This window comes from Thermobia domestica, chromosome 10 (assembly GCF_964235325.1).
Source record: "Thermobia domestica chromosome 10, izTheDome1.hap1.1, whole genome shotgun sequence".
NCBI classification, from domain to species: Eukaryota; Metazoa; Arthropoda; class Insecta; order Zygentoma; family Lepismatidae; genus Thermobia; species Thermobia domestica.
The window spans coordinates 143,614,683-143,627,320 of NC_137463.1; the positions used below are offsets into that span (position 1 = coordinate 143,614,683).

The following is a 12,638-nucleotide window of genomic DNA, read 5'->3' on the forward strand; positions in this document are numbered from 1 at the left end:
AGGTGGGGGGCTGTCTAAATTGACGTCTCCTTTTCACCTGTACTGTAATTAAATTCTTCCAGGAGAAAATCTATAATCAACACTGTCAGTAGCTACGTCCTCGACTAATATACCTTTACAAGTACAGCTTTATTTTCGTATTTTTTTTCAACAATTAACCAATTTAAAAGTATCGTAAACAAGAATATGTAGTCAACTTCTTAAATACGTCGCTCGCAGGAACCCGTTCAGCGCGTGCAACAAGCAAAAACATGTTTGGCGTCTCACAAATGACAAAGGAGAAAAAAGAAAAGCAAAAGTAGCACGGCAGTGCCTTTTTGCAGTCAGAGCTGACAACATAGTTTCGGTCGTCACATACGCCAATAGACCTACAAGCGGTGTATAAGAGTTATACAGTTACAATATACGTTACGCCACAGTAGCGCTACAGGCGGAATGTGCACGAACTGCAAATGAATGTGTTTCTTACAAGCATCAGTCAGTGTTGCACCCTCTTTACATTCTACACATCCTTTTTATCCCACTTTTTGACCCTGACAAGCAGAAGTACCATGCTTTCCGAGTTCACAACCATAAACTGTATACAGAGTACGTTTTCAGATGTTCCAATGACTGTGCGCGCGAAGAACAAGGGTGATGATCGGGCTACCGCATACGGCTGTCAGAAACACCCGGTTGCAATAATAAATGTAAAATACAAATATAGAGCCTTGACAATGCCGTGAGGATATATATATATATATATATATATATATATATATATATATATATATATATATATATATACAGGGTGCTTAATAAGTAATGGTCATAAATTATACCGTAGATAGTACACGCCAAAACTAGCAAAAAAGTCTTAGTAAACATGTGTCCACAAATGCTTCGTAAAGGAGATAGGGGCTGTCGAAAGTGTGGGAAAATGAACTTTGGAGACGAATATCTCAAAAAGTATGAATCAGACAGAGGGCGGTCCAATGAATGACTATCGAAGTCAGACCTGCGCTATGCAGAAATGCATGGTTGATAACTCTGCAATGCGCGCGCAAGGGATTCCCCAAAGAAACGGAGAGATTTCCGGAAAATTGTCTGTCTGTTTAAGAGGTGTCAAATGTGCGTGCCTTTACATGTCGTGGATGTACTTACTTCGCCGTATTACGGGGAACAGTGCAATAGTTTCAGTAGTGTTGCAAAGTCACGGTGATACTATTGTGAAGTTTTAATTAGTGCTATTAATGTGTTGCTAAGTTATTGTTTACCTTGCCATTGATACAATGTACAGTAATATTGAGTATGCTGACATGCACTTTATGTACGGCAAAGCAAACGGGAATGCGGTAGAAGCCGCTAGGTTATATCGCGAGACTTTCCCTAGGAGACAGCAACCAGAGCGAAGAACATTCATCAGAATACATCAGCGGCTACGACAACATGGGAGTTTTATACATTGTTCCAGGCTGGGAAGGCCAAGGACAATACGTACCCCTGAATTAAAAGAACGTGTACTAAGGCAGTGGACGAAAACCCAGGAACGAGCACAAGACGTGTGGGACTTGTCAAACGCGTATCCAATGCTTTCGTATGGCACATTCTCCATGAACAGCAGTTGTACCCATACCATTTGCAACGTGTCAAACCTCTGACCCCGACAGACTTTCCGGCGAGAATGCAGTTTTGTCAGTGGCTTCGCAGACAAATTACTGGCAATCCTCATTTCACTGATGACGTCCTATTTACTGATGAAGCACAATTTACCCGGGATGGCATTGTAAATTTTCACAATTCTCACGTATGGGCCCCTGAGAATCCACATGCAATAGTGGAGGTATGACATCCGTGTAGGTTTTTCTTAAATGTGTGGGTAGGACTCTTAGGTGGTCAGCTCGTAGGACCATTCTTTCTTCCTAATGCATTAACTGGGATCTCATATTTGCAATTTCTCCAACACGATTTGCCGCTTCTACTCGAAGTTATACCTCTCGATAACGTCAGCGACAGTGCTTTATGCATGATGAAGCGCCAGCACATTTCTTTAACCGTGTCAGAGAACATTTACATGCCCGATTCGGACGAAAGTGGATAGGACGTGGAGGTCTTATTGCTTGGCCACTGCGCTCCCCGGATCATAAATCCTATAGATTTCTTTCTCTAAGCCCATGTGAAATCGCCATATTCATTAGGTAACTGCTTAGCATATAATGCTTCATCAGTGCGTTGCATACCGTTTGATTTACCTAAGTGCTGCCATACTTGTACGTATGCATTAGTTGTCGGAATTCTTCCTGGAGCCATTTACAACGTACATCACCACACTTCGATTACCTCTCGTATTTCCTGCTGGTTATGCAACCACACACGGCACGTAAACATTGCCCACTATTTTGTATCTTTTCGAGCTTTCGATCTGGTACCACGACTTACGAATTACTGGTGGATAGACTCGCCCTCGATGTTCATCTCGAGCCCAACTTCCTTGGACAATTTTCCGGGAATCTCTCCGTTTCTTTGGGGAATCCCTTGCGCGCGCATTGCAGAGTTATCAACCATGCACTTCTGCATAGCGCAGGTCTGACTTCGACAGTCATTCATTGGACCGCCCTCTGTCCGATTCATACTTTTTGGGATATTCGTCTCGAAACTTCAGTTTCCCACACTTTCGACAGCCCCTATCTCTTTTGCGAAGCGTTTGAGGACACATCTTTACTAAGCCTTTTTTTAAAGTTTTGGCGTCTACTATCTACGGTTTAATTTATGACCACACCCTATATATATATCTTATTATCAACTAAACTTCGCATCGAAGAAACTCTAACATTGAAAGTTTGTTTGTCTATTTTACAAAGCGAAAGAGAAGAATCCCACAGGTGCTGAGCACAAGTTAAAAATCTCCAATGGGTGCTTGAGCCCTCGAACACGGATGTAGTCGACGCCTGTGGCCTTTATCATATGCAGTCACTCATTTTAATCAGGGTCTGTGGTGTTTTGGTGGTAAAGTGTTCAACTCTGGTGCATTTGGTTCCTGGTTCCGAACCAACTCGCGGGAAGTGAACTTTTTGTTGGACGAACACAATGTGCGTGTGTTCTTCCGGGATTCTACCGTTTCCTCACACTTTCTTCATTCCACCATTTAATTCATTTCTCTTTATTACTGTCTCCTGTAGCCTGGCCAGCATAAATGGGGCTTAAAACTGAAAGATTTCATTCCATTTTTTCGTTTTTTTCGTTTTGACCACAAAATTACCATTTTTATGAGGACTTATTCTCAATTTGCAAATAAATTTTGCCTTGAAGTGGACCCTCTTGTTTAGGGAGTAACTTAATGGAAACAGTTGTCAACGACGAAAATTACGACACTGCGCCAAGGTCACCTCATTAATAGGGTAAATAGTATATGTTTAGATCATTATTTTGTTATGATATCGTAATTTTCACCATTTCATATTTTTAATATATACTAACTTTTCTACTAGTCCTCACGTCTTGTGATAATTGAATTTTCTCCCATGGAATGTACTCTATTCGCTATTTAATATTAGGCCTGTTTTGATCCAGATATAAATAACGAATAACAACCGATGAAAGAAGTATAAACTCGATTTTCTTCCCATAATGCACTACCATTAATAAATGAAATTCATTACCCTCGTAAATATCAATTACCATCTACACATTAGGAATTCATGGCTATCTTTTTTCTTTTATATGGTTGTTGACAAAACAAGTTTTTACAATTAATATATTCTTGATGATCTTTTTAGAATTACTTACCCCACTGTTCTTATATCATTTAAGGTCTACAAATATTAAAGCTCTCTCTTACCTTACGATAAATTTCAGAGACGAAACAGGTTAAGCACTGGAATCATTTCCTGAGAACTAAAACGACCATCATCGTTACTAGTATTGCTTAGAATGTTTTGTTCCCAGTTGGCGCTTTGATTCGTTTGTTCTAAGAATAGTCTTGATCGCTAAAATAGCTGTCCACTGTTCACAGCACAAATGCTTATAAACGCTACCTACCTACTTCTGTGGCAAAGCAGAGAAAAAAAGGAATCAAAGCAAATGATAATAAATGGAAAGGAAATGAAAGTTTCTAGTAATAAGTATTGGATGAAAAGTTTGAGTTCAAAACTAAGGTACAAGCATTCATTGGTTTTTAAAATGTATCTCAAAAATTTGGAGAAATAAAGAAGTGAGATTGAGTTTAATAAAATCAATAATTTATATCGCACCAATGAAGGGACGTCTAGCCTTCGGATTGAAAGCAGGTAACGACATTGTTGAAGGTTACAACGAAATGTGAATTAAGGTGTATCAAGAATAAAAACTTAACTTAAATTCCGTTCATATAAACGTATCCTTACTGAAGATCAGAGGCGGCTGGTATCAAAAGCTGGAAATAAAACAGGGTATATTTGGAGAGCCAAAAATCACACACACATGTATACAATATAATATATACACACATAGATACATAATACCAAAAAACTGTAGCTTATACAAACGCTGATATATATATATATATATATATATATATATTATATATATATATATATATATATATATATATATATATATATATATATATATATATAAATATATATATATATATATATATATATATATATATATATATATATATATATATATATATATATATATATATATATATATATATATATCCATCTATCTATCTATCCATATATATATATATATATATATATATATATATATATATATATATATATAATAGTTTTTGGAATCAAACTGAGAAATAAATTTAAAAGGTGTAGCCGGATAAGACGGTGAGAAAAGTGCCCTTTCACTGATTGTTGTGATATTTATACAAAGATATCTTATATCCAAAGATAACGTTGTCCTGAAAATCAACTTCAAATTCCTTCGAATTTCGATGTTGTTGTTAAAAATTCTGAATTCACAAATTGTTCATACCTCGGAAACGACTTAAGTTACGAGGATGAAACTAAATATGAAAATACTTTGTTTGAATAGCCTTACCGAAAATTAGAGACGATGTATTTCTCCCTTCAAATTTCTAGCGAAAAGCGCGTCGAAAATATTCGAATTCAAATATTTTTACTTTATGTTTGAGTGACCACCTTCTATTTTCCACCATAGAAGCAGCACCAATCCACCTATAATATATATTGATGATGGTTTGATACACGCGGTGCAAGTTAGAAGGCAGCGTACTCCGATGAATATAAGACTGCACAGACGAATGAGATTATGTGAAATATAACTTGAACGAAAAGAGATCGGGAAAGGGTAAATGCACGTAATACTACTCATAGTCGACGCAAGGCAATGAGGTAGAACGCACTCATGCGGAGAAAGCAGAACATCCAATCATGTGTACAAAATTGTCACAATGAGTTACGGAAATGAGCGAAAAGAGTGGTCAGGAGCAGGAAGAAAGAAGAAATGAAAACAGAAAATATGCGATTTTGCTTTGAGTACATACGTCGCCCATATGCGAAAGAGATACAGATTCATGTCAATGCACGAAGATGGGAGAACACACAGGAGGGATGCAAACGCCGTTCGTATAAATAGCCAGAGAGACAGTATTGCGTAGTGGGTTGCATATATCGCCTAATGGGAACATCGATGAGATGGATGTTGGAAACGAAAATGGGTGTAGACAGTAGTAACACAAAAATAAAAATGTTACTGTTATGTTGTACGCGTACTTTCGTAGTGCTGTAATGTTGATACTCATGCATGGTACGGTTATTACTGTTGGTGTTTATCTTACGTATGTGGCAACGACCCAAACTTTCCAAAATTTGTGTGGGTGCATATCAATGGTAGGACGTGTTAGCCTATATGTTTTCAGGGAAGTCTCGATGTTTGATTTATTTTTAGTTAAAAATCTTTTAAGAACACTGTCATAAAGAGCTGTGCTCTGATAAAGTTAAATATAGAGGCACTGTAAGGATAAGCTGGGACTGCCCTAGCTCAGTCGGTAGCACGACTGACTTAAACGCAAGAGAAACGGGTTCATACCTCGGTCCAAGCTAAAAATCTTGAGGTGCGGCACACCTACAAGGTTATTTGTGTGGGTGCCGGAGTCCAGGAGCACCCACGTAGCCGGCGCGCATGCTATTTAGACCACCTGCCATTACTTTCTACTATGCTATGCATTTGGTTCCATTATCCGATATATGCAACCAGTGTTTAGTATTGTCTCGCTGGTTGCCTATACGAACGGCGTTTGCATCCCTCCTCCGTGTTCTTCCATCTTCATTGAGAAGTACACTTAAATGAATCTGAATGTATTTCGCAAACGAGCGACGTGTGCACCCAAAGCAGAAACACGTGTTTTCTGTTTTTTTCTTTCTTCCTGCTTATGTTTGCCAGCAAAGAATGTGCAGGAAACAAGCAAACGAGTGTGTTTAGTCACGTTGGATCAACCTTTCTACTCTAAAGCATGTAACATTGTAGCAGCATGTAGAAATTCTGGTGAATTACCGTCAGTGGTTGTTAGACTTGTGGGTTTTCCAAACTATAATGCCATTTATGGAAACAGTAGCATATATAATGAAAGGTAGTAGCATTGAAGAACTTTGGTCTTGTGTGTATGCTAGTAACTCCATGCCACAGATGAAGTAAGGCCATTCTTATTGCTCGTGCTTTGCGAGCTCATTTTTAAAATGCTTTTTTAAAACACAGTTAGCAATTGCAATATATATATTTAATGAATTAGACGCCACTGAGGAGTTTGTGCGTCAGTTGCGAGATATTTGTATTCCTCTGATGACTGAAGAAGATATCAATACTGATGTAGTTGTTCAACATTCAAACATAATCAATCAAGATTGCAAATGACCTGAAGTTATTCATGGACGCTTCTGCAGAAACAAGCCGTATCTCTAAGTTATTCGCTTTGTACTTTAAGCTTGTAGAAATTATGCGTCTTTTAATTCGAAAGAACTGGAGACTTGAATCTTCACGTGTGAGAAATGTTACCATACTTCTATACAGCAAGGCATCTTTTGTATGCCAAATACGCACTGCCGTTGGGGAATGAAATGAATCTTCATGAGTTCCAGCCAGCTATTTACAAGAGACGGTTACTTCACTATTCGCAGAAAATATATATTTTTGTGATACATGGTGTGATATGACGATTGAGGAGGTTTTAGTGAGAGCAATGAAGAGCAGCGGTGGACTGACCCATGGGAGAGACATGACTGAAAAGATGGCGTGAAGTATGCCAGCAGCCTGCCACTTACGAGAATGTCTTGAACAATTATTAAACAAAGATAAGCATGAACTTCACACTGGTCGGCATGTGGACCTGTAGCAAAGCAGTCAATCGAGTGATATATTACATCTGAAGAAATTCTTGCTTTCGTTTTGCCAGCATTCTCCATTTCCTTCATATCTGGAGCTCGCATCCCTAAGCACTGGCATGATAGGTAATGAAATGGTCAACTGATAAATCTAAGAAAATTGGATTGGGTGCTATGGAAAGAATGTTTGGACAGACTTTTGTAATTATGAAACTTAAACAAAAAGATAAAGTCATCCCACAATTAGTAATGCAAAATGTAGTGCGTATCCGTGATAAGCTACTGGCTATAAATAATATACTTCAACTGAATCATATCCGTAGTGAAGTCCAAAAGAGAACTCCAGCAGTGTTTTGCTTACGAGCTTGCACCCTGTTCACTTTCTCTCTTCACAGAAATGTCCATAAGAAAAACGAAAAAGTCAGCTTTGTACATGTTTGAACATCAGACAGATTTTAAAACTCAAATTGAAAAAACTGTGTACGTTATACATGGAGGCTGGCTTCTACATAATGTTGTTTGGTCACAACATGACACATACCTTGACGTGCACAACTCGTATATGTCCTATGTACTTACAAACTTAGGAACGAAAGTAACAGTTAATTTTATGAGTATTGCACTGAAAATTGTACAAAAGCCGCTGAGCGAGAGCAACGTGAGTCAAAGGTTCGGTTAGCTTTGGTATTATTCACAAAAGAAACCGTATTATCAACAAAAACAGATAAATGTTTAGGTAATTTCAAAAATAAGGATTGTTTCGCCGGTGAGTTGATGGTTCATTTGACACAAGTTGGAATTCAAAGCCAGCAGCAAGAAGGGATGCTGACGCACTTATAGCTAAAACTGCTGTAGCCAAGTCTTTAAATACTTGTAGGCACGTCGTAATAATTGGCGAGGATGTTGACATTTTAATCAATTTGCTTGAACAAGGTGATAATCAGTACGACATCACATTTCGAAAGTTTGGACGTGGACAAGACTTGAGTAAAGAATTTAGTACTAAGAAGTTGTAAGATACACAGACAAATATGCTAACGGTTTTGCTCAGTTACCATGCTTTAACTGGATGCAACACATCATGTGGTTTGTATCTGCAGGAAAAGAAAAAGCCATTACGATTATTTCAAAAATGGGAAGATTTATGCCGATCACTTGAAGTTTAGAATCAAGCTAATGCTAGTGTACAATCTATGAAGCTGGCACATCATTTCTACGAACACACTACGATTCTCCAGCAATAGTAACCTTACTGGATGAATTTCAGTATCATTCATAAATCCATCCAGTACGTCGCTCCTCATTCAGAACGAAATACAATTGTCAAAATTGTCACCCACCAGTGATGCTGCGAAACACCATATAATCAGGTTCAATTGTACCGTGGAAATGATTTGTGAACGAATGAGTATGGATGGACAACATTAGGAGGCATTCTCGTACCAGCAAGAATGACCAAGGAACCTACTCCGTGTAATATTCTGACTGTAAAAAGGGCTGTGAACTTATGTACGGTTGTCGAAAAGTGTGCTCTAATTTATATCAGTGTCGAGGAGTTGGATGTATGAATGCAAAACCAAATGATGAAGACCATGGAGATGAACGAGATAATGCTAACGTCATTGATTTATAAAAAAAATAAGTCCGAACTGACTAGTTGCAAAAATGTTTTTAAAGTGCATACTAACGTCTAATGTACATATTAAGTTGATTTGAAGAATACTAAAAGGAAAATTTCATTCTAGTTATAAACAAGACATTTTTTTAAAAAAATACATTCAAATGACTTTTGTAGTTGAGAGTGATTTTAAGTGTATGAATTACGATTTTCCCATGGAAAGGAGAGCACCAATTTCTGCTACTTTCTAGTGCTGCCAATAAATAATTTTTGTGCTGTATTTAAGTGATGTAAAACTATGTGTCATAAAAGCTTACTCTATTGGGAAAAACGTACGCCATTTGAAAAGTAAATTAATAATGATGATAGTGAAAACGGTGGCACAGTTTTGTTAGAATACGATAATTGTCAGTGTTGCAAGGTTTAAAGAATTTATGCGAAAATCACGTTTTGTCTCGAAATTTTGGGTTTTGCGCTTCTTCCACAGATTGGGCTTGATTAGTATAAGAATTTTGGGTTTTGTGCTTCTTCCACAGATTGGGCTTTATTAGTATAAGAATTTACGTTTCTTATGATTTCCAACGATATATAACTTTTGGTCTTATGTGATAAAAGAATGTGACTAGAACCGTAAAGTGAATGTCACCTTATACACTTTTGTACAAAGAGCTCAGAAAGTAACATTAGTTATATTTTTTTCTAGCTTGTATTGCACCGATTTGTGTCATTGTTGGCTATGATTGAAATAAATATCAAAGACATCTGTTGGTGTTTTTTCGTTGATGTGCAATAACTGTCAGTGTTGCAAACTTCTCATGATTTCTGAAAATACGTATTTTTAAAATAAAAAAGCTGTTTTATTCTTCACCTTTTTCTAGAAATTTAGCATGATGGGCATATGGGTTGTTTACTTAGAATTTCTGTCTCTCAAGCTTTCCGACCATATATGATTTATGGCTTTGTGATAATTAGAAGGGTGGCTAGAGGAATAAACGTAAAGGGTGACGATTTCCATAAATTCCCTGCCGTCGTCTAAAGATGGCGGACATTTTTCAAAATTGCGGAAAAAGCTACAGTGGGATTTTAGGGGACTTTTAATATGTTATTCCTGACACATTCCCCTACTTCCATACCAATTTTCAGCCTGTTACTAATTTGTTCCTTTCTTGGCAGAAAAATGGGCTATCTTTACTGGACTAAGATAGGCAGGTCTATTTCGGTACTAGAGTTAGTAATAGCACAAGCCGATTATAATAGTAAAGCCCGTAGTAAGACAGATTTAAAAGGTAGCATGACCTTCCTAACCTTCACTAATTGTTCCTAAGTCCTAACACAGTTATTATGTTATATGTATCAGAATATTTTTGACAGGGAAAGTGTAGAAGAAAATAGAACTTGACATATTACAATTAGGACCGCATTTACTATTATGATTCGACACTAGTAATAGCAATGCCATGACAGGCTCCAGAGACAATAACAAAAGCGTGATGAAAGACAATACTTTGGCAGTTGTGTCGGCGGGTCATGTAGAATGACTAAAGAAAGATGGAAAGGGTGGTGAAAGGTAGGAGCAATTGTGCTTATAAGTTGACCAATGAGAAAGTAATTCAATCATGGTCGTGAGAGTAATTTTGTTTTAGTGTTCAGCAAAATTTTTTATATCTATACTGTTTTAATCAAGTGTTCTTTCTGTCTGAGGATTTAGCCAAGTAGGTAAGACGCTCGATTTCTGAGTAATCCATGTTCAAATCTCACTGCAGGTAACTTTTTAATGCCACTACCGAAATCAACACCGTACTTTCTGTTGATTTAACATAAAATATTGTATCACTCCGAGTCACCGCATTGTGTTGAATCTATACAGCTATTTTTTACTGTGCAGGATAGGATTGTAAAAATTAACAAAGCCTTCCAGTGCAAGGGTTCCAGTTCACAAATATGTGAAGAAATTTTATATCCTTAGTCCCAATTAAATGAGGTTTAATTCATCTTAACTATTGACAATAAAATGCAATGGAACCAAAAGTTACGTTCTAAATATAAATGTCGGAAGTTATCGAAGAAAATCATGTAGTATACACTAATAACAGAGAACTTAAAGATAAAGAAATAACTTCATAGAAACAAGCTGACAAGGCTACAACACTTAACTATAGTTTTAAAACACACACAGAGCAATCTCAACGCTCTCAATGTTATAACATCTTAATGTCATCCGAGGAAGATAATGTTAGAACACCGAAGACGTTACGCTTACTGTGTGTGTGTGTGTTTTTGTAATTCAAAAACAGTGTTGCATATTCGAAATACGAGACGAAACGAGACATTTCATAAGACATCTCATATCGGAAACGATACAGGACAAATACTGTCTCGTCCCTTGTCTCGTGCCAAAAGTTTCTGTCTCGTCTGGTATCTCGTTTCGTTTACGACCCTAGACGAGACACGAGAAATGTCTCGTCTTGTGGTAACACTAGCACCATTTTTTGTCATTTGTTTCTAATAAAAAAAAGAGTGTTCAGGCACTTTTGGATTTTGGTATTTAAATTGTAATAATAACAATATGATTTACTACTATTCTTTTGAGATGTAGCCTGTGAGTTGTTAGAGAAGCTAACTACCGGAAAGTATTGTTTTATTACAAGTATACATTCTTTAATCAGCGGAGAGGATCGTGTGAGTCGAGTCAGAGCTGACGACGATGGACTTTAGTGGGTAGAACTTGGTCACAGTGGTTGAGAGTGGTTTCTAGTGGGTCACGGTTAGTGCTCTCAACGGGTCGGGACCCGTGACCCGAATTGACTGACCCGACCCGATGACCCGACCCGACCCGACTGACCCGAACCGTGATCCGATCTGATTGACCTGACCTGATAACCCGACCCGAGCTGACCCGGTTGACCCGACCCGACAACCCGACCCGAGCTGACCCGATTGACCCGACCCGACAACCCGACCAGAATAACCCGACCCGACAACCCGACCAGAATAACCCGACCCGACAACCCGACCCGAGCTGACCCGATTGACCCGACCCGACAACCCGACACGAGCTGACCCGACCCGACAACCCGACCCGAGTAGCCTGACCCGACAACCCGACCCGAACTGACCCGACTGACCCGACCCGACAACTCGACTCGAGTTGACCCGACCCGACCCGACCCGTAACCCGACCCGAACTGACCCGATCCGAGATGGGTCGGGTCAACCCGACCCGTTTGAGAGCACTATGGTGACGACACTGGGTGAACGCCAAAATGCACTCACATTGGGAAACTAGTTTTAAAAGCATAATTTTAGAAAATAAAGCATAAAGCACAATTTAAAATATTTAGCACAATTCTTGGAAAATTCTCTTTAACTGAAAGTTTAACATACTGTGTTAATATTTTTTAAAGCCAATATTTACAATGCAAAATCATTGAGAACATAACAATGCAACAATGAAAAGCTTATTTTCATTTCTGTAAACTTTTCGGTGTAATCCTTTGATGTGGAGATAGGAAAGTAAAAGAAGAATTTTTTCCGCCAACAATGAACAGTATGCAAGAACTTCATACTATTTTGTAACAGTGACGACGCCAGCTTTAAGTTCTTAGGGGGGCAAAGGAGGGGCAGATACATTTTCGGGGGGCGGCTATTTGCCATACCAAAAATGACATATTTATTACGTTTGACTTATTTTACATTACATTGTG

General features: G+C 38.1%; 1 protein-coding gene across 1 annotated transcript in view; it reads right to left on the minus strand.

The window, feature by feature from the left end:
- Window positions 1-3,897, minus strand: part of LOC145662092 (SET domain-containing protein SmydA-8-like) — a 444,266-nt gene extending 440,369 nt beyond the window's left edge. The window contains exon 1 of the mRNA XM_081727430.1: window positions 3,818-3,897. The gene's annotated coding sequence lies outside the window, so the exon portion shown is untranslated. The remainder of the gene's footprint in view (window positions 1-3,817) is intronic.
- Window positions 3,898-12,638: the final 8,741 nt, after the last annotated feature.